Source organism: Rhipicephalus microplus, unplaced genomic scaffold (assembly GCF_043290135.1).
Source record: "Rhipicephalus microplus isolate Deutch F79 unplaced genomic scaffold, USDA_Rmic scaffold_15, whole genome shotgun sequence".
NCBI lineage: Eukaryota > Metazoa > Arthropoda > Arachnida > Ixodida > Ixodidae > Rhipicephalus > Rhipicephalus microplus.
The window spans coordinates 9401333-9421771 of record NW_027464588.1 but is presented as its reverse complement, the minus strand read 5'-3'; the positions used below and the strand labels follow the sequence as shown (position 1 = coordinate 9421771).

Here is a 20439-nt window from a genome sequence, read left to right as displayed (position 1 = left end):
AATAATTCAGCCGCCCGGTCAAAATTTAGGCACCTGCTCAACTCCCAACCATCTTGAAATGGTGGCTGCGTTCATCCTCGTGTACATTGTTAATTTAAAAGTAATTATTACGCATATCTAAGCCGCAACATCAATACCTAAGTACTGATGTTAGTGAGTAGACTTGGTGCCTCCGCCTTTCGGTGGGGCTTTGTTTCTGTGTTTTTTTTTTCAGAATACTCAAACCCTAATGGTTCAGGGCGAGCAACGCCCATGAACAGTTTGCCGCCAACCAACATAGCAACGCCATGCCAGCGGGGGATCATTGGGCGTCCGGCAGTTTTCCCACCACGGGGTGCGTTCCTATACTAGAAAATACATACGTAGTTCTGAAGACGCTACACTACTTCCTAGACTTCGCTGAAAATGCAACATATTACACGAACGAAGCCTGGTGAAAGACTATCTTCTTTCGACCTAAAATTTTTGTCGACTACAGAAATCATGAATTAAGCAGTCAAAATGCATACACGACCACTAACTCTCTCTTTATTTAATAATTTGTCTGTGCCACATTGTGCTATGCTCCACATTAACTTTCCTTCCTACATGCCGGGTTTCTATTCCTTGTCTACGTGTTTACCAACGCAACACTGCAGTTAATGCCGACAGTGACGTCAGCTATGGATTCGCATCCCATCAACAGTAGAGTCAGTCCCCTAATAACGCATCAGATCGCGATATCAGAAATGCTTGATCGCACACAAGCCCACGATGAAGAAAGGCGCATGCAAATGTGCGTGTGACCAGTGCACATTCTGCAGCCAGATATCAGTACACTAGCCTGCGCCAAAATATTTGCCTACAACCCCATGGCCACTGCCGCAACCATCGAAAGCTGCAACGCGTGACGGAACTCAGGATTGGCAACCAATAAAAAAACACGTTTTCGTCACCACTAGAAAAAGATCAGCAAATCAACCTATTAAGTCCCCAAACCGATATATATATATATATATATATATATATATATATATATATATATATATATATATATATATATATATATATATATATATATATGTGTGTGTGTGTGTGTGTGTGTGTGTGTGTGTGTGTGTGTGTGTGTGTGTGTGTGTGTGTGTGTGACGTATGAAGGTAGCGATGTGTTGTGTTCTGGGGTTTCGGTTTCGAATTACATGTGAGGATGCCAGGGGGCGCCGCTCTGGCATCCGGGATTTCAAGGCGACTGTAAAATAAAACCAGAGTGTGTGTTAGGTAGCCGTGGAGTGCGGTTGTTGTGCTTTCTTCGGCGCTTGGCGCCAACCCGCGTGTTCGGGCTGGTCGGGATCCCCGCCGGCCCCGTACGTCTCCGTCGGCTGTCTTCTTCTTCTGCTTCGTCGGGACCAGCCAGCCCCCCAACACAGCAATGGCGACGAGGACTTGTAAGAATCTATTTCGTTCTCCGTGTTCGTGCTAACCCTAGACGCTCTTTGTTCTTAGCAAGGTGGCTACTGCGAGCTGCGTCGCTTCATTTCTTCATTCAGCTACTCTGCCTTTGTCTTCAAACAGTGTACTGGCGTCATTTTCTTCTCGTCTGCACCTCTCCATTCTTCTTGCTTGAAATGGCGTCTCCCATTCCACCTCCCCTATTTCTTCATTCGCCCGGAGACCCGCCGTGGGCGGACTGGAAATTGGTATTTCAGGCTTACACAGACGCGGTCGGGGAGGACGCCAGCAAGCCCGAGCGTCGCAAGGCCCTGCTGCTCAACGCGTTGGGCCCTGCCGGGTTAAAGCTTTTCTATACTTTGGAAGCCACCAACGCGTCGCCGACGCCAGCGTCGGGCGATGCCTTCAAGACTGCAGTTGCTCTTTTCGATGAGCATTTTAAAGATGTCTCGTGCGATTATCTCGCACGCGTAAAATTCCAAGAAAGGCGACAATTGCCTGGTGAGCCAGTCGCCGAGTTCATTACTTCTCTTCGAACGCTCGCCGCGCCGTGCGGCTTCGGCGCGCTCGAGGACGATATGATCCGCCATCAGCTTTTCATCGGGGTAGCCTCGCAAAGCGTCCGCTGCCGCATACTTCAAAAGGGCTCCTCGATTTCATTATCCGAAGCCCTCTCGATTGCGCGAGAGGACGAGCTTATTCGCTCCCAGTTGGAGCAATTCGCTCCGCATTCAGTGCAGCAACTTTCTGCAGCCGGGGGCCAAGGCGGCGGCTCTTCGTTTCACGAGATGCGTCAACATGGCGGCCCTTCGTCTCGGCGCGGCGGCCAACATGGACGCCCGCCTGCACAGTCCTTCTGTGGCGGCCAACATGGCGACCTCTCTGCGTCGCGGGGGCGAGGAAGCCGACAATATGGCGACCCCATTCCGCCAAATTCGGGTTTTCAGGAACAGCACCGAGCTCCTAATTCGCGTTCACAATTTTCTTCTCCAAGCGCAACCACGCATTGCTTTCGTTGTGGATCGGCTCGGCATTTAGCCAATTTTGCGCAGTGTCCCGCGAGAAACCGCACTTGTCTTGCGTGCGGAAAAATTGGACATTTTCAGTCCGTATGCAATTCCCGTCCAGCAAATCTTCCGGAACCAGTTTCTTCATCCGCTCCTTCGAGCACTGCACAAACCAATACGGTCACTGTTTTAAATGTGGATGGCCTCCACACTACGCCCGAGCCCAGCATCATAGTTTCAGTGGGCCATGTGCCCTTGTCATTTCTCGTGGACACTGGTGCCTCAGTCTCTTTAATCAGTGCCGCTGACTTTCATAGTCATTTTTCCAACATTCGGCTTTTGCCTTCACACGTCGTTCTACAGACATATTCCAAGGGAACGATTGAAAATTTAGGTCATTTTACAGCTCAGGTCTCCTATCGCAGTCGCACTGCTTCCATTACTTTTTATGTAACTGCCAATGGCAGCTCGCTTTTGGGACGTGATGCCATCAGGGCTTTGTCCATCAACATCGTCGGTGCGTCTATGACGTGTGCTCAAGTCGACGTCCAAGATGATCTTCCAGCCAACGCGCCTTCTGAATTCCACCACCTGTTCACCCGTGAACTGGGTTGTGTGTGCGGTTTTGTGCATAAAGTGATGCGTCGACCAGGTGTGTGCCCTGTGCGTGCCAAGTTGCGCCGCATTCCTCTTCTCCGTGAGCAAGTCTCTGCGGAACTGTCTCGCCTTCAAGCCAGCGGAATCATCGAGCCTGTCTCTGCTTCCGACTGGGTTTCTCCACTGGTCGTCGTCAAGAAAAAAAGATGGATCCCTTCGACTATGCGTCGACTTACGAGAACCGAACAAGGCAATCGTCGTAGACGGGTTTCCACTTCCTCACATTGAAGAACTGCTTCATCAGCTCTCCGGAGCAGTATGTTTCTCCAAGCTGGACCTCGCGTCCGTTTATCACCAAGTTGAACTTTCTGAGTGCAGTAGAGACTTGACCACATTTGTATCGCATGAAGGCTTCTTTCGGTTTCGCCGCGTGTGTTTTGGGCTTGCATCTGCCCCTGCAGTGTTTCAGAAAATGATGTCAATTATTCTTAAGGGTTGTAATGGCGCCCTTTGTTACTTGGATGATATTTTGGTGTGGGGACGTACTCGCGAAGAGCACGATGCTAACTTGCATACTGTTCTCAACCGCATCAGTGAATGTGGTATGAAACTTAATAACAAGTGCATTTTTTCTGTGAATGAGTTACAATTTCTAGGACATAATGTCAGTTCCCGCAGTTTGACACCTGTTGAATCTAAAGTTCAGGCCATTGTCAATGCCCCACGGCCTACTGATGTCAAAACCTTGCAATCTTTTTTAGGTCTTGTTGGTCATTATGCCAAATTTGTTCCCCACTATACTGATGTTGTTGAGCCACTGCGTACTCTACTTCGTCAAGCACAGCCTTTTAACTGGTCAGCTGAAGCTGAGCAGAGCTTCATTCGAGTAAACTCAATACTGGCCTCAAAGCCAGCTGTTAGTATTTTCAATGAGAAGCTTCCCATCGTCATCACGACGGATGCGTCCGATGTTGGACTAGGAGCAGTGTTTCAACAACTCAAAGATGATCAGCTGATCACTATTGCTTTTGCATCTCGTACATTGACCCCTGCTGAACGCAGATATTCAGTAGGAGAGCGTGAAGCTCTCGCTTGTCTTTTTGCCTGTGAGAAATGGCATGTTTACTTGTGGGGCCGGCACTTCACATTACGTACAGATCACCAAGCACTAGTTGCTCTTCTTTCTGCAGGATCCGAGGGCCGCCGCCCCAATCGCATTTTCCGTTGGTGTGCCAAACTCATGTATTATAATTTCAGTATTCAATATTGTAAGGGTTCTAATAACGTGGCTGCTGATGCACTGTCGCGCCTTCCTCTTCAGATACCGGTTACTGAAGAGCGGGATGAGGAAGTTGTTTCATTAGTTACTTCCTGCATTACTAAAGCTGAGCTTCAGGCAGCTACAGCTGCAGATTCCACTTTGTCTCAAGTTCTCAAATATTTACGTGAAGGATGGCCTTCCAAAGGTGCCCTTAATTCTGAATTCTTGCCTTACTTCGCAGTCCGACAGGAACTGTCTTGTGTCGAGGACTTGCTTTTCCGCGATGAACGCGTGATTCCCCCTGCTTCTTTCCGTAACAAGCTAATACAGCTCGCCCATGAGGCCCATCCTGGCATTGTCCGCACCAAACAGAATCTCAGAGACAGGTACTGGTGGCCAGCCTTAGACAAGCACGTCGAGCATGCAGTTTACAACTGCCATATATGTCAGGCAGCTGACAAGTCTGCCAAACCTGCATTTTCTCCGTTGCAGCCAGTCCAGTGGCCTGATCGGCCTTGGCAGAAACTCGGCATGGACATTATCGGTCCTTTGCATAATGTTCCGCAAAATGCCCGGTTCATTGTTTCTCTCATTGACTATCATTCCAAATGGCCAGAGCTTTGTTTCACACATACGGTTACTTCTGAGGTCATCATTGAGTTTCTGTCTTCAATCTTCAGCCGGGAAGGTTTTCCTGATGCCATAGTTACGGACAATGGTCCACAGTTTCAATCCCAACATTTTGAGGCTTTTCTTTCACAACGAGGAATTCAGCACTTGAGGTCATCAGTTTTCTATCCCCAATCAAATGGGCAAATCGAGCGCTTTAATCGCGTTCTGAAGGAACATATCCAGATCGCCCAATTAGAGCACCGTCCCCTCAAGCAAGTCTTGACGGAATGTTTAGCTTCGTACAGCTTCACACCACAAGGCACCACTGGAGTGTCTCCTGCTCAACTTATCCACGGTAGGCAACCGCGAGTTGCTCTCGACATAGTCTCTTTGCCTCGTAACATACCAGTGTCTTCTCCTGATCAAATTCGTACCAGGGTTTTTTCTCGTCAACAAGCAATGAAAAAGTATGTCGACACCCGTCGAGGTGCAAAGCAGTCCAAAGTTCGCACTCGCGATCTAGTCAAGGTTCATGTGCCAGGCAAGCGCCCCAAGTATCGGGGTCCTTACAAAGTCTTGGGCCAGGTTAGCCCCACTTCTTTTCGCTTAAGTGATGGTAACATCTGGAATGCTTCGCGCCTTGTTATTTTTCATACGGATTCGCCTTCAACACCTAAAAGTCTTCCTCATCACGTTCCGTCCACGCCTTTCAACTACGCATCAGATTATTACCTGTGGCCTCCATGTACAGGCATTTCTTCAAGGGGGGAGGAGTTACCAGTCAGTGTCGCTGGTTCAAGTACACTAAGTCATACGGTTCACTTCGAACCTTCAAATTCGGCTGAGACCGTTGAACCGGACTCCGGTCCGCAAAATTCTTCCGAAGCTCATGCTGCGAGCTCTGATGAGACCGCGAATTTTAACGCTCGTTCAGAGCCTTCACAATCTTCTTCTGCTCTTGCACCTGATTCTACACCCAAAAGGGCCCGCCCTAAGCGAAAGTGGCAGAAGCCGCGTCGGTTCGAAGACTACGTGACGTAGAACTACAAATCTATATTGTACTGAGTTGTATAGAATTTTTAGTGAATTTTCAGTACTTCCAATGTACATATTTTCAGTGCATTTTCAGGACTCTTAGTGTGTGCGTTCAGTGTGCCGTGTTCTGAATTTTCATATGTTCTAATGTACATACCTTGTAAAATATGTTGGTATCGAGCATGTATAAATATAAACAGTGTATAGGTGTGCTTTTTTCGAGGAGGGGATGGTTGTTGTGTTCGGGGGTTTCGGTTTCGAATTACATGTGAGGATGCCAGAGGGCGCCGCTCTGGCACCCGGGATTTCAAGGCGACTGTAAAATAAAACCAGAGTGTGTGTTAAGTAGCAGTGGAGTGCGGTTGTTGTGCTTTCTTCGGCGCTTGGCACCAACCCGCGTGTTCGGGCTGGTCGGGGTCCCCGCCGGCCGCGTACGTCTCCCTCGGCTGTCTTCTTCTTCTGCTTCGTCGGGACCAGCCAGCCCCCCAACACAGCACGATGGTTGGTAGAAGTCGAGAAGGAAGAATTGAGAGTAGAATAAACATGGAGTCCACGTTCGGAGGTCGGAACGCTCGAACACGCAAGTAGCTGGTCGTGCTTGCTCTTGGGTTTTGGCCTAAGTTTGTGTAGTGGCTGTGGTTTCTTTGTCTTTATTAGGTGTTCCTATAATGCTTTTACAGCTACGTAAGCGCTTTTAGCGCCAAAAAGTTCACTTAGATGCAGTTTTCTTCACCTGGACCAGGGGCTTGCCTCTGGTCTGCTTCACTTCCGCCACAGGAAATACCAGTGGATCAGTTTCTACGCAACGGCATTCCCGCAGTTCCTGTGGCCCTCGTCCCTAGCAATGACGGCTTCATTAGGATGAAGAATCCGAAAGTGATTCAGGCGGAGCTTAGAGCTGCGACGTCTCACTTCCACAGCATCACAGAGGTCCGCCAGTTTGGCAGAGGTGGTATTCTATGCTTTTCATCTGATCAGCTCTGTGTCCAAGACCTATTGAAGTGCTCGAGTTTCGCGACCAATCCGGTAAGCGCCTTTATTCCCCCGCATCTGGCATGTGTGAAAGGTATTGTTCGCGGTGTCGATGTTAACTTGACTCCGTCTGAGGTATTAGGGATGTTTGCCGTGACTGGTGCTATTTCCGTTTATAGGTGTGCACGACTAGTAGATAAGCAGAAGACGCCGACTGAGTCGGTAATTGTAACCTTTGCTGGAGCGAATCTCCCAAGCGAAATCAAGGCATGGCCACTAATATACAGAGTGGAACCGCTATCACCGCGACCACTCCAGTGTACGAAGTGCTGGCGATACGGTCACACTATTAAAGGATGCAGGTCAGAACTCAGATGCCGAGTGTGTGGTGACAACCACGAAACAAATTACTGCAAAGCTAAAGAAGAGAAATGTTGTCTCTGCAACGAACAACACTGTGCAGATAATCCTGATTGTTCAGCAAAGGCTCGAGAAATGCAAATTCTTGAAATTATAGGGCGTAGGCGCTGTTCTCGACGAGAAGCCTTAGCGGAAATACAGACTAGAACTCAGGGGTATGCCAGTGTTGCAGCACGACATCTCTCGGAAATAAATGGGTCGATTTCCCTGAACATAGCGGAGGCCATTGAAAAGGCTCTAGAAAAAGCCATGGAACGACTGACTTCTAACCTTTGCGATTCTCTATCTCAAATTTTGGCTAACCAGATGACTCGCATATTTGGTACAACGGGAGAGCCAGGCCTAGTATCCCAACATCTTGAGAGTTCACGACCAATAGCTGACGGTGAATCTGAAACTGCGCCATCGTATTATCCGCCAGCAGGAGCCTCTGCAATAGGCGTCCACAGCCAAAATGAGGAATCTGAAACCGCACCCTCGTATTTTCCGTCTACAGCACCCTCTGCAGTAGATATACAGAGTGTAAGTGAGGACAAAGCTACATATACAATAGATTCCGATGACATGGATTTGGACCCTAGGTCCCTGAAGAGATCTAGATCCCCTGTGTCAAAGAAAACTAACTCACCGAAACAAACTAAGAACAAAAAGTATCTGAAAGAAAAGGAGAGCCTTTCGAAGAGGGATTTCTTGAAGGAAGGCATTCTAGAGAAAGCTATAGCGGAAGCAGCTCTTTCGAAACCATAGGGTCGCTTAAGATTCTCCATTGGAATTGCCGATCAATCCATTCTGCATCTACGGATTTGGTATACTTGACTTCTAAATTCGCTCCTGATATTATAGCATTACAAGAGACATGGCTATCTGTACATAATTTGTTTCATTTAAATAACTTCCAATCCTTTCGATTAGACCGTCCATCGAGAGGTGGGGGTCTAGCTTTCTTTATTAATAATAGAATTAGTATGAAAGTCAAATGCTCATACAAACATATTTCGCCAGAATGCGAAATTTTGGCAGTAGACATTACACTGCCCAACTGCACTCCTTTCACTTTAGTTAATATGTATTTTCCGGATGGAGTTCAAGACACACGAAGTTTGGATCTAGCTACAAAATCATGGTGCAAAGACAAAGTTTTAGTTGGAGACTTTAATTCTCACCACACGAGTTGGGGTTTTAGAACTGATCTTAGTGGGAACCGCTTGTGGGAGTGGACAATGGCTAATGACCTGACGTGCCTCAACGTGAGAACCCCCACATTTATTCGTACTCACTACAGGTCGGCCTTAGATTTAAGTTTTGTCAGTTCAGCCATTACTACTTCTTCTTGGAAAGCGCTGGACTGTGGCACCAACAGTGACCACTTACCGATTAGTTTTGAAATTTCTTGTCCGATAATTCCATCTTGTTCAAATGTAAGAGTATTTGTAAATTACACTAAATTTAGGAATGACCTGAAGTCAGCACTGGAAGAGAGCGATGATAAAAAAGCACAGAAAATAAACGCAGTCATGAAAAGATCCTACAAAAGAGCCGAATTTACTGTTGAATCCACAAAAAGAGTATATAGCCGTTGGTGGAATTATGAATGTACAAGAGAGCACCGACGACGTAAGGCAGCTTGGAAGCAGCTCTTACATAATCAATCCCCACAAAACTGGGCCGATTATAAATTCATTGCTGCGGGCTTTAAAAGAACGGTAGCTCAAGCTAAACAAGATTATGACAAAAGACATTATGAATACCTGTCGAAGCCTAAACATATGAAAGCACTGTTCCGATATATGAGAGCTCGGAAAATCTTGCCATCACCAGATAATGTAGCTTGTGATAATCTGTCGGCACAAGAAATGACCACTACCTTAGAGGCAATAGGTAAAGGTCTGGAAAGCAGATTCACTTCAGTAGTGCCAAACAACTGGCACAAGTCTACGACAAGGTCTGACTTTGAAGAAGTGACACAGACTGAAGTATCCAACGTGATTAAACATTTACCCTGTGCATCTCCTGGCCCAGATGGGATCACAGTAGCCATGATTAAAATTCTGTTCAATTTATCGCCTCGAGACGTCGCCAATGTTATTAACTACTCCTTAAGAAACTCATGGGTGCCGCAGAATTGGAGAATAGCAAAGGTGATTCCAATACTAAAAAATCCGGGTGGAGGATTAACAGTCGATAATATCAGACCAATCTCTCTAACATCTAACATGGTCAAACTAGTAGAGAGGGTCCTTCATAGCCGAGTAAGTATCTGGATGACAGACAATTTAGTAATAAAACCGAACCAAATCGGCTTTCGTAGTGATTTCTCAATTTGGTGTGCCCATGCTGATTTAGAGAGCCGAATACAGCTCGCGCGTAAAAGAAGGCAATACGCTGCTTTAGTAACGCTTGACATAGCCAAGGCGTATGACAGTGTGGAGCACTTCATATTGTTAAATACGCTAGAGAGATTGAACTTCCCACAATATTTTATTGAGTGGGTGGCAGAATTCTTAAAATCAAGAGAATTCTACTGCGTCAAGGAAGGATGTTCATCATCTAGATTTAAACAAACGCGCGGAGTTCCCCAAGGAGCAGTCTTATCTCCAATATTATTTAATGCTTTATTGAGCACAATTCCAACAGATCAAGAAGTTACTGTCTACATTTATGCTGATGACATCGCACTCTTTGCTGCTGACTATAATATTTACTCACTACAACTTAAATTACAAAGATATATTAACATGTTAGAAATTTGGTTGCAGTCGATTTCGTTATCGTTAAATGTCAACAAAAGCGCGCTCATGGCATTTCCGCTTGCAGAACCAATTTCAATTTCAATTCTATATAAACAGGAACCCATCCAGCAAGTAGACTCTATAAAATATTTGGGAATCATTTATAATGACAAACTTAACTGGAGTCCACACATAGAGTATATAACTACCAAAGCACAGCGGGCTTCAGGCTTACTACACAAGCTAAGTAACCGGAAATGTGGATTACGGAGGCACACCTTGATAACGTTGTACAAGATGTACATGCGCCCCATCATGGAATTTGGCTGCATATTATTCTCGGGTGGCCCTGCTTATAAAACGAAACCTCTAGTCGTCTTGGAGCGAGAAGCACTGCGAATGTGTCTGGGACTCCCTAGACTTGTGGCTATCAACGTACTGTACCAGGAAGCGCGCCTGCCTACACTACTTTGTCGATTTCGAATTTTGACCGTACAAGCATTTTTAAAATTTTATAGCTTACCGGCAAGAAGATCTCAATATGCTTTTATCGCAAACCCAGACGCCTTCTTTCTTGCTCATTGGCCACGGTTTCACACACCTCAGATAATGTTTGTACAAAAAAATCTACAAAGTATAAATGTGAACATTAGAAATGTAATTGAGACTAATGACTCGAATTGTCATGTTATTATTGAGTATGATGATATATTCCCCCAAAACGCCAAATTACAATCCCTCAAATTTTTAAATAACATATTATTAGATTACTTGGAGCATGCAAAAACTAAAAATATAATAGCCACAGATGCTTCCGTAAATAATCAAAAGGCAGGTGTAGGCATTGCGTCTGATTTGCTTGACTGGTCCTTTTCAGTGAGACTGCCTGATTTTACTCCAGTTTTTGAAGCGGAGCTCTTCGCGATTATTTTAGCTCTTCGAAAACTTCCATCAAATCAAAACAACGCAGTAATAATGACGGATTCTCTTTGAGTTTGTGCAGCTCTGACGGCTTCAGAGAACTCTCGAATCCTAAGCACATTCAAAACATTAGTACCCCCGCAGTTGAGACTCCTGAGATTACTATGGGTTCCGGGACACTGTGGATTAAGATTAAATGAATTGGCCGATTCCTTAGCACGAGCCGCACTTGATGGGCCAGTTTTGTCCATACTGCCAGATGTTGAATATATCACGGCAATAAGATATCGAAAATCAGCAATCTCCACTGATACGATAGAAAAAGTAATTACACGGACAGACTATAACCACCTCATGTTTCCATGGCAACACCACTGGAGTCAGTCCAGAAAGCTCGAAGTCTTAATTACTAAATTTCGATGTCGTGTCCCCCCTCTAAACCTGTATCTACACAGAGCTGGTCAGACAACATCACCCCTCTGCGCATTCTGCGGAGAAATGGAATCTCTAGATCATTATTTTTTGTATTGTCGCCGCTACGAGATACTTAGAAAAAGGTTACTAGTTATGCAATTTCGGAAAATAGGCCTTAGATTAACGGTGGAAACGGCGCTAAGCTTTGGCGCCTCAGCTTTGGGACATTGCCACAGGGATGTTTTCAATGCCGTTTGCAATTATATTCAGGCAACCAAGCGTATACCATTGTGATCTTCAATCAAAAAAAATTATTTATTACTCCCCAGGGCAGAGTGAAGTGAACGCAGCTGAGTGCTAATCATAACACCTCAAATCTCAAAATTGCTCAAATTGATTCTTTTTTTTTCGTTTGCTTTTTTATGTTGTTTTTATTTTTACATTAATCTCATTATAATACCAATTCATTAAACATTGTTAAAATGATTACAGAAAAACTGCACTACACTTTCTTGGCCAATCCCCCTGAGTGGGTATGAGCCAGCCTCCCAGGGAAACAAAACAAAACAAAACATAAACATGGAGTATGAGCCAAGCCACGTCACCCAGTCATCGTAGCGTCACACAAGTCGACAGGATGAAGACCTGGCCACCGCTCATCAACCTCACATCATTCAAGAAGCCACCGACAGTACGCCTCAACTGAATATCGACCACAGAAGAGGTGATGTCTGGCGCATGCAGTTACCGGCATCATGGCAGTACCATCGACAGACCTTGCCATCCCCAAGTACACCGGAGCAGCGGACGATGGACCTGTACAGGACTGGTTCGACCTGTTCGAGCTCCACGCTACCGCTGCATCGTGGTCGGAACGGGAGATGGTTACGAACTTCAGCGACTACGTCACCGGTGAGGCATTCAAATTTTACCTAATTCACATATTCGTGAACGACGAGTCATGGCAAAAAATCAGAGGAAATTATTACCCGTTTTAACGACTATGAAGAGGACTCGCTTATAACCAACCATCCACAGGCAATCACATTCGGTTATCAATTTCACAAGCAGTCTTCAAGCTTACGAACGCTCAGCATGAATCGACCACTACAACACAAAGTGGAACACGAGTACACAGACAGGCGACCAAGCGTATTTCGGGAAAACCACAACCATCGCGCGGGCCTCCGTTTTACACGCAAGGCGGCACTTCAAAATCATCGCTGCAGCATACGACACGAGACGTCGCTCACCCTACTGATGCCTTTCATGCTTCGTCTCGCATACATGGTTCACCACCTGGTTTTCTACCACGCAGCTCTTCATAGACTCCTAACGGTTACTATTCGTGTCATAAGGACGCCTTTTTCATGGTAGACCAGCAGACACATGGGGAAAATGCCGAACAACGCCATGACGACTCGAAGAGTGAAAATCAGTCTTCACACATTGGATCAGCTTACTTTTTATCGAGCACAATCGGGCTACCTCCTGGTTTTCTGTCACTTGGCTCTTTCGTCGCTCACAACGCCCACCTCACATCTAGCACGCTCACAGCGGTCGGGATAGAGCTGCGGAGCTTGGAGAATACTCAGCCAAGCCCTGAACCTACCATCCAGATTCAGGCGCAAGAACCACTCGCAGCGAACAGCGAAGAAGCCCCTGATGATGTATCTGTCAACTCTGAAGCACTACCTTCATTACCCGAAATGCAGCACAACAGCCTAGAGACTACTACCTGCCCACTCGACACCACATTCAATTGCCCAGGAAGTCAGTGTCATGGCGAAAAAGGGCTGCCACCTCAGGTCTTTTCGCAGCAACATCATCAATGCCAGCAAATTCAAGAACAACAGAGATTCCAAGGGCTATACGAACAAGGACGACGACGAATAGAATCATCTTCGGAAGAACACACGCGGTTTTTGGAAAACCGTTTACAAACGTGTCAACCAAACCAACGACATATTCAAGGTTTCTCGCTCGAAACAAAGAAAGCATCGAATCCAGGATATTTTCCCAAGAGACGTCGAGTAAGCTTTCTCCAGTCGAGATCAAGACTCAGGCAACACGACATACAACGTCGAAAAAGGCGCCAAACCATGCCCTGTATCCCGCAAGGACGCAGAAATCACCGCACCAGCCTCGGTCAACAAGCACGCAAACGGGTGGCGACGCATGGGTTCCAATCAAGAGAAATAGCACGACACCAGCGCAAATCATCCAGCCAATGCTTCAAGGCCATCACACCACGTTCATTCATCGCAAGAATGCCGGCTGTGTTTCCATCTGATTCCACGCTCACAGCATGCTTATGTTGTCCAGAGCGCAACAGCCAGCCTCGCCCTCCAGAGCTGTACTTGATAGCCGGATTGCTGTCCTCTCCTGTGAAGCTATAGTGTGTTACCGGAAACTTCCTCGGACTTGGAATGATCTTCTCTTTTTGACAGTGTTCACTTCTAAGCCGTGCATGTTCAGTTTTCATTCCTGTTCGTCTGACGCGACTTCTTTCGGGGGGAGAAAAATCATGTGCCGTATGAAGGTAGCGATGGTTGGTAGAAGCCGAGAAGCAAGAAGTGAGAGTAGAATAAACATGGAGTATGAGCCAAGCCACGTCACCCAGTCATCGTATCTTCATATATATATATATATATATATATATATATATATATATATATATATATATATATATATAAGGGAAAGAAGTGTATACCTAAGGGCTCGTTTTTCCGTGTTTTTAACACAATATTAATGAGATATAACAGGCAGTAATGCCAAGGAATGTACAGGGGAAGTTATTAAAACCAATGGAATGTAAATAGGAAGAAAGAAAAGTGGATGAAAAAATTACCAACTGTGAGCAGGAATCGAACCTACGACCTTCGAATTACGCGTTCGATGCTCTAACCACTGAGCTATCACAGCGGCCCTCCCTCCATCCACTTTTTTGGGTTTATCTGTGAATTTAGAAGTAGAAGTGACAGTCAGCGCCATCTATAAGCCAAACAACGAGTGTGAAACACTCTTATGCGCATGTTTGGCGCCACGTAGCACGTGAACTTATTATGAGCGGACAGCTGATTAATTGTCCCTCTTATACAACCTAAACACACCAAGTCTGCCAGTACGAGACCCTCGTTCAATGAAATAAGGGAAAGAAGTGTATACCTAAGGGCTCGTTTTTCCGTGTTTTTAACACAATATTAATGAGATATAACAGACAGTAATGCCAAGGAATGTACAGGGGAAGTTATTAAAACCAATGGAATGTAAATAGGAAGAAAGAAAAGTGGATGAAAAAATTACCAACTGTGAGCAGGAATCGAACCTACGACCTTCGAATTACGCGTTCGATGCTCTAACCACTGAGCTATCACAGCGGCCCTCCCTCCATCCACTTTTTTGGGTTTATCTGTGAATTTAGAAGTAGAAGTGACAGTCAGCGCCATCTATAAGCCAAACAACGAGTGTGAAACACTCTTATGCGCATGTTTGGCGCCACGTAGCACGTGAACTTATTATGAGCGGGCAGCTGATTAATTGTCCCTCTTATACAACCTAAACACACCAAGTCTGCCAGTACGAGACCCTCGTTCAATGAAATAAGGGAAAGAAGTGTATACCTAAGGGCTCGTTTTTCCGTGTTTTTAACACAATATTAATGAGATATAACAGACAGTAATGCCAAGGAATGTACAGGGGAAGTTATTAAAACCAATGGAATGTAAATAGGAAGAAAGAAAAGTGGATGAAAAAATTACCAACTGTGAGCAGGAATCGAACCTACGACCTTCGAATTACGCGTTCGATGCTCTAACCACTGAGCTATCACAGCGGCCCTCCCTCCATCCACTTTTTTGGGTTTATCTGTGAATTTAGAAGTAGAAGTGACAGTCAGCGCCATCTATAAGCCAAACAACGAGTGTGAAACACTCTTATGCGCATGTTTGGCGCCACGTAGCACGTGAACTTATTATGAGCGGGCAGCTGATTAATTGTCCCTCTTATACAACCTAAACACACCAAGTCTGCCAGTACGAGACCCTCGTTCAATGAAATAAGGGAAAGAAGTGTATACCTAAGGGCTCGTTTTTCCGTGTTTTTAACACAATATTAATGAGATATAACAGACAGTAATGCCAAGGAATGTACAGGGGAAGTTATTAAAACCAATGGAATGTAAATAGGAAGAAAGAAAAGTGGATGAAAAAATTACCAACTGTGAGCAGGAATCGAACCTACGACCTTCGAATTACGCGTTCGATGCTCTAACCACTGAGCTATCACAGCGGCCCTCCCTCCATCCACTTTTTTGGGTTTATCTGTGAATTTAGAAGTAGAAGTGACAGTCAGCGCCATCTATAAGCCAAACAACGAGTGTGAAACACTCTTATGCGCATGTTTGGCGCCACGTAGCACGTGAACTTATTATGAGCGGGCAGCTGATTAATTGTCCCTCTTATACAACCTAAACACACCAAGTCTGCCAGTATGAGACCCTCGTTCAATGAAATAAGGGAAAGAAGTGTATGCCTAAGGGCTCGTTTTTCCGTGTTTTTAACACAATATTAATGAGATATAACAGACAGTAATGCCAAGGAATGTACAGGGGAAGTTATTAAAACCAATGGAATGTAAATAGGAAGAAAGAAAAGTGGATGAAAAAATTACCAACTGTGAGCAGGAATCGAACCTACGACCTTCGAATTACGCGTTCGATGCTCTAACCACTGAGCTATCACAGCGGCCCTCCCTCCATCCACTTTTTTGGGTTTATCTGTGAATTTAGAAGTAGAAGTGACAGTCAGCGCCATCTGTAAGCCAAACAACGAGTGTGAAACACTCTTATGCGCATGTTTGGCGCCACGTAGCACGTGAACTTATTATGAGCGGGCAGCTGATTAATTGTCCCTCTTATACAACCTAAACACACCAAGTCTGCCAGTACGAGACCCTCGTTCAATGAAATAAGGGAAAGAAGTGTATACCTAAGGGCTCGTTTTTCCGTGTTTTTAACACAATATTAATGAGATATAACAGACAGTAATGCCAAGGAATGTACAGGGGAAGTTATTAAAACCAATGGAATGTAAATAGGAAGAAAGAAAAGTGGATGAAAAAATTACCAACTGTGAGCAGGAATCGAACCTACGACCTTCGAATTACGCGTTCGATGCTCTAACCACTGAGCTATCACAGCGGCCCTCCCTCCATCCACTTTTTTGGGTTTATCTGTGAATTTAGAAGTAGAAGTGACAGTCAGCGCCATCTATAAGCCAAACAACGAGTGTGAAACACTCTTATGCGCATGTTTGGCGCCACGTAGCACGTGAACTTATTATGAGCGGGCAGCTGATTAATTGTCCCTCTTATACAACCTAAACACACCAAGTCTGCCAGTACGAGACCCTCGTTCAATGAAATAAGGGAAAGAAGTGTATACCTAAGGGCTCGTTTTTCCGTGTTTTTAACACAATATTAATGAGATATAACAGACAGTAATGCCAAGGAATGTACAGGGGAAGTTATTAAAACCAATGGAATGTAAATAGGAAGAAAGAAAAGTGGATGAAAAAATTACCAACTGTGAGCAGGAATCGAACCTACGACCTTCGAATTACGCGTTCGATGCTCTAACCACTGAGCTATCACAGCGGCCCTCCCTCCATCCACTTTTTTGGGTTTATCTGTGAATTTAGAAGTAGAAGTGACAGTCAGCGCCATCTATAAGCCAAACAACGAGTGTGAAACACTCTTATGCGCATGTTTGGCGCCACGTAGCACGTGAACTTATTATGAGCGGGCAGCTGATTAATTGTCCCTCTTATACAACCTAAACACACCAAGTCTGCCAGTACGAGACCCTCGTTCAATGAAATAAGGGAAAGAAGTGTATACCTAAGGGCTCGTTTTTCCGTGTTTTTAACACAATATTAATGAGATATAACAGACAGTAATGCCAAGGAATGTACAGGGGAAGTTATTAAAACCAATGGAATGTAAATAGGAAGAAAGAAAAGTGGATGAAAAAATTACCAACTGTGAGCAGGAATCGAACCTACGACCTTCGAATTACGCGTTCGATGCTCTAACCACTGAGCTATCACAGCGGCCCTCCCTCCATCCACTTTTTTGGGTTTATCTGTGAATTTAGAAGTAGAAGTGACAGTCAGCGCCATCTATAAGCCAAACAACGAGTGTGAAACACTCTTATGCGCATGTTTGGCGCCACGTAGCACGTGAACTTATTATGAGCGGGCAGCTGATTAATTGTCCCTCTTATACAACCTAAACACACCAAGTCTGCCAGTACGAGACCCTCGTTCAATGAAATAAGGGAAAGAAGTGTATACCTAAGGGCTCGTTTTTCCGTGTTTTTAACACAATATAATGAGATATAACAGACAGTAATGCCAAGGAATGTACAGGGGAAGTTATTAAAACCAATGGAATGTAAATAGGAAGAAAGAAAAGTGGATGAAAAAATTACCAACTGTGAGCAGGAATCGAACCTACGACCTTCGAATTACGCGTTCGATGCTCTAACCACTGAGCTATCACAGCGGCCCTCCCTCCATCCACTTTTTTGGGTTTATCTGTGAATTTAGAAGTAGAAGTGACAGTCAGCGCCATCTATAAGCCAAACAACGAGTGTGAAACACTCTTATGCGCATGTTTGGCGCCACGTAGCACGTGAACTTATTATGAGCGGGCAGCTGATTAATTGTCCCTCTTATACAACCTAAACACACCAAGTCTGCCAGTACGAGACCCTCGTTCAATGAAATAAGGGAAAGAAGTGTATACCTAAGGGCTCGTTTTTCCGTGTTTTTAACACAATATTAATGAGATATAACAGACAGTAATGCCAAGGAATGTACAGGGGAAGTTATTAAAACCAATGGAATGTAAATAGGAAGAAAGAAAAGTGGATGAAAAAATTACCAACTGTGAGCAGGAATCGAACCTACGACCTTCGAATTACGCGTTCGATGCTCTAACCACTGAGCTATCACAGCGGCCCTCCCTCCATCCACTTTTTTGGGTTTATCTGTGAATTTAGAAGTAGAAGTGACAGTCAGCGCCATCTATAAGCCAAACAACGAGTGTGAAACACTCTTATGCGCATGTTTGGCGCCACGTAGCACGTGAACTTATTATGAGCGGGCAGCTGATTAATTGTCCCTCTTATACAACCTAAACACACCAAGTCTGCCAGTACGAGACCCTCGTTCAATGAAATAAGGGAAAGAAGTGTATACCTAAGGGCTCGTTTTTCCGTGTTTTTAACACAATATTAATGAGATATAACAGACAGTAATGCCAAGGAATGTACAGGGGAAGTTATTAAAACCAATGGAATGTAAATAGGAAGAAAGAAAAGTGGATGAAAAAATTACCAACTGTGAGCAGGAATCGAACCTACGACCTTCGAATTACGCGTTCGATGCTCTAACCACTGAGCTATCACAGCGGCCCTCCCTCCATCCACTTTTTTGGGTTTATCTGTGAATTTAGAAGTAGAAGTGACAGTCAGCGCCATCTATAAGCCAAACAACGAGTGTGAAACACTCTTATGCGCATGTTTGGCGCCACGTAGCACGTGAACTTATTATGAGCGGGCAGCTGATTAATTGTCCCTCTTATACAACCTAAACACACCAAGTCTGCCAGTACGAGACCCTCGTTCAATGAAATAAGGGAAAGAAGTGTATACCTAAGGGCTCGTTTTTCCGTGTTTTTAACACAATATTAATGAGATATAACAGACAGTAATGCCAAGGAATGTACAGGGGAAGTTATTAAAACCAATGGAATGTAAATAGGAAGAAAGAAAAGTGGATGAAAAAATTACCAACTGTGAGCAGGAATCGAACCTACGACCTTCGAATTACGCGTTCGATGCTCTAACCACTGAGCTATCACAGCGGCCCTCCCTCCATCCACTTTTTTGGGTTTATCTGTGAATTTAGAAGTAGAAGTGACAGTCAGCGCCATCTATAAGCCAAACAACGAGTGTGAAACACTCTTATGCGCATGTTTGGCGCCACGTAGCACGTGAACTTATTATGAGCGGGCAGCTGATTAATTGTCCCTCTTATACAACCTAAACACACCAAGTCTGCCAGTACGAGACCCTCGTTCAATGAAATAAGGGAAAGAAGTGTATACCTAAGGGCTCGTTTTTCCGTGTTTTTAACACAATATTAATGAGATATAACAGACAGTAATGCCAAGGAATGTACAGGGGAAGTTATTAAAACCAATGGAATGTAAATAGGAAGAAAGAAAAGTGGATGAAAAAATTACCAACTGTGAGCAGGAATCGAACCTACGACCTTCGAATTACGCGTTCGATGCTCTAACCACTGAGCTATCACAGCGGCCCTCCCTCCATCCACTTTTTTGGGTTTATCTGTGAATTTAGAAGTAGAAGTGACAGTCAGCGCCATCTATAAGCCAAACAACGAGTGTGAAACACTCTTATGCGCATGTTTGGCGCCACGTAGCACGTGAACTTATTATGAGCGGGCAGCTGATTAATTGTCCCTCTTATACAACCTAAACACACCAAGTCTGCCAGTACGAGACCCTCGTTCAATGAAATAAGGGAAAGAAGTGTATACCTAAGGGCTCGTTTTTCCGTGTTTTTAACACAATATTAATGAGATATAACAGACAGTAATGCCAAGGAATGTACAGGGGAAGTTATTAAAACCAATGGAATGTAAATAGGAAGAAAGAAAAGTGGATGAAAAAATTACCAACTGTGAGCAGGAATCGAACCTACGACCTTCGAATTACGCGTTCGATGCTCTAACCACTGAGCTATCACAGCGGCCCTCCCTCCATCCACTTTTTTGGGTTTATCTGTGAATTTAGAAGTAGAAGTGACAGTCAGCGCCATCTATAAGCCAAACAACGAGTGTGAAACACTCTTATGCGCATGTTTGGCGCCACGTAGCACGTGAACTTATTATGAGCGGGCAGCTGATTAATTGTCCCTCTTATACAACCTAAACACACCAAGTCTGCCAGTACG

General features: G+C 44.9%; 14 non-coding genes across 14 annotated transcripts; all 14 read right to left on the bottom strand.

Moving 5' to 3' along the window:
- Positions 1-14248: 14248 nt before the first annotated feature.
- TRNAT-CGU (transfer RNA threonine (anticodon CGU)) lies at positions 14249-14321 on the bottom strand. Its single transcript has one exon. It is a non-coding gene; the product is annotated as a tRNA-Thr (tRNA).
- Positions 14322-14703: 382 nt separating this feature from the next.
- Positions 14704-14776, bottom strand: TRNAT-CGU (transfer RNA threonine (anticodon CGU)). The gene has a single exon. It is a non-coding gene; the product is annotated as a tRNA-Thr (tRNA).
- Positions 14777-15158: 382 nt separating this feature from the next.
- Positions 15159-15231, bottom strand: TRNAT-CGU (transfer RNA threonine (anticodon CGU)). Its single transcript has one exon. It is a non-coding gene; the product is annotated as a tRNA-Thr (tRNA).
- A 382-nt stretch (positions 15232-15613) lies between these two features.
- On the bottom strand, positions 15614-15686 carry TRNAT-CGU (transfer RNA threonine (anticodon CGU)). The gene has a single exon. It is a non-coding gene; the product is annotated as a tRNA-Thr (tRNA).
- Positions 15687-16068: 382 nt separating this feature from the next.
- TRNAT-CGU (transfer RNA threonine (anticodon CGU)) lies at positions 16069-16141 on the bottom strand. The gene has a single exon. It is a non-coding gene; the product is annotated as a tRNA-Thr (tRNA).
- A 382-nt stretch (positions 16142-16523) lies between these two features.
- On the bottom strand, positions 16524-16596 carry TRNAT-CGU (transfer RNA threonine (anticodon CGU)). Its single transcript has one exon. It is a non-coding gene; the product is annotated as a tRNA-Thr (tRNA).
- Positions 16597-16978: 382 nt separating this feature from the next.
- TRNAT-CGU (transfer RNA threonine (anticodon CGU)) lies at positions 16979-17051 on the bottom strand. The gene has a single exon. It is a non-coding gene; the product is annotated as a tRNA-Thr (tRNA).
- A 382-nt stretch (positions 17052-17433) lies between these two features.
- TRNAT-CGU (transfer RNA threonine (anticodon CGU)) lies at positions 17434-17506 on the bottom strand. The gene has a single exon. It is a non-coding gene; the product is annotated as a tRNA-Thr (tRNA).
- A 381-nt stretch (positions 17507-17887) lies between these two features.
- On the bottom strand, positions 17888-17960 carry TRNAT-CGU (transfer RNA threonine (anticodon CGU)). Its single transcript has one exon. It is a non-coding gene; the product is annotated as a tRNA-Thr (tRNA).
- Positions 17961-18342: 382 nt separating this feature from the next.
- TRNAT-CGU (transfer RNA threonine (anticodon CGU)) lies at positions 18343-18415 on the bottom strand. Its single transcript has one exon. It is a non-coding gene; the product is annotated as a tRNA-Thr (tRNA).
- A 382-nt stretch (positions 18416-18797) lies between these two features.
- Positions 18798-18870, bottom strand: TRNAT-CGU (transfer RNA threonine (anticodon CGU)). Its single transcript has one exon. It is a non-coding gene; the product is annotated as a tRNA-Thr (tRNA).
- A 382-nt stretch (positions 18871-19252) lies between these two features.
- TRNAT-CGU (transfer RNA threonine (anticodon CGU)) lies at positions 19253-19325 on the bottom strand. Its single transcript has one exon. It is a non-coding gene; the product is annotated as a tRNA-Thr (tRNA).
- A 382-nt stretch (positions 19326-19707) lies between these two features.
- On the bottom strand, positions 19708-19780 carry TRNAT-CGU (transfer RNA threonine (anticodon CGU)). Its single transcript has one exon. It is a non-coding gene; the product is annotated as a tRNA-Thr (tRNA).
- Positions 19781-20162: 382 nt separating this feature from the next.
- TRNAT-CGU (transfer RNA threonine (anticodon CGU)) lies at positions 20163-20235 on the bottom strand. Its single transcript has one exon. It is a non-coding gene; the product is annotated as a tRNA-Thr (tRNA).
- Positions 20236-20439: the final 204 nt, after the last annotated feature.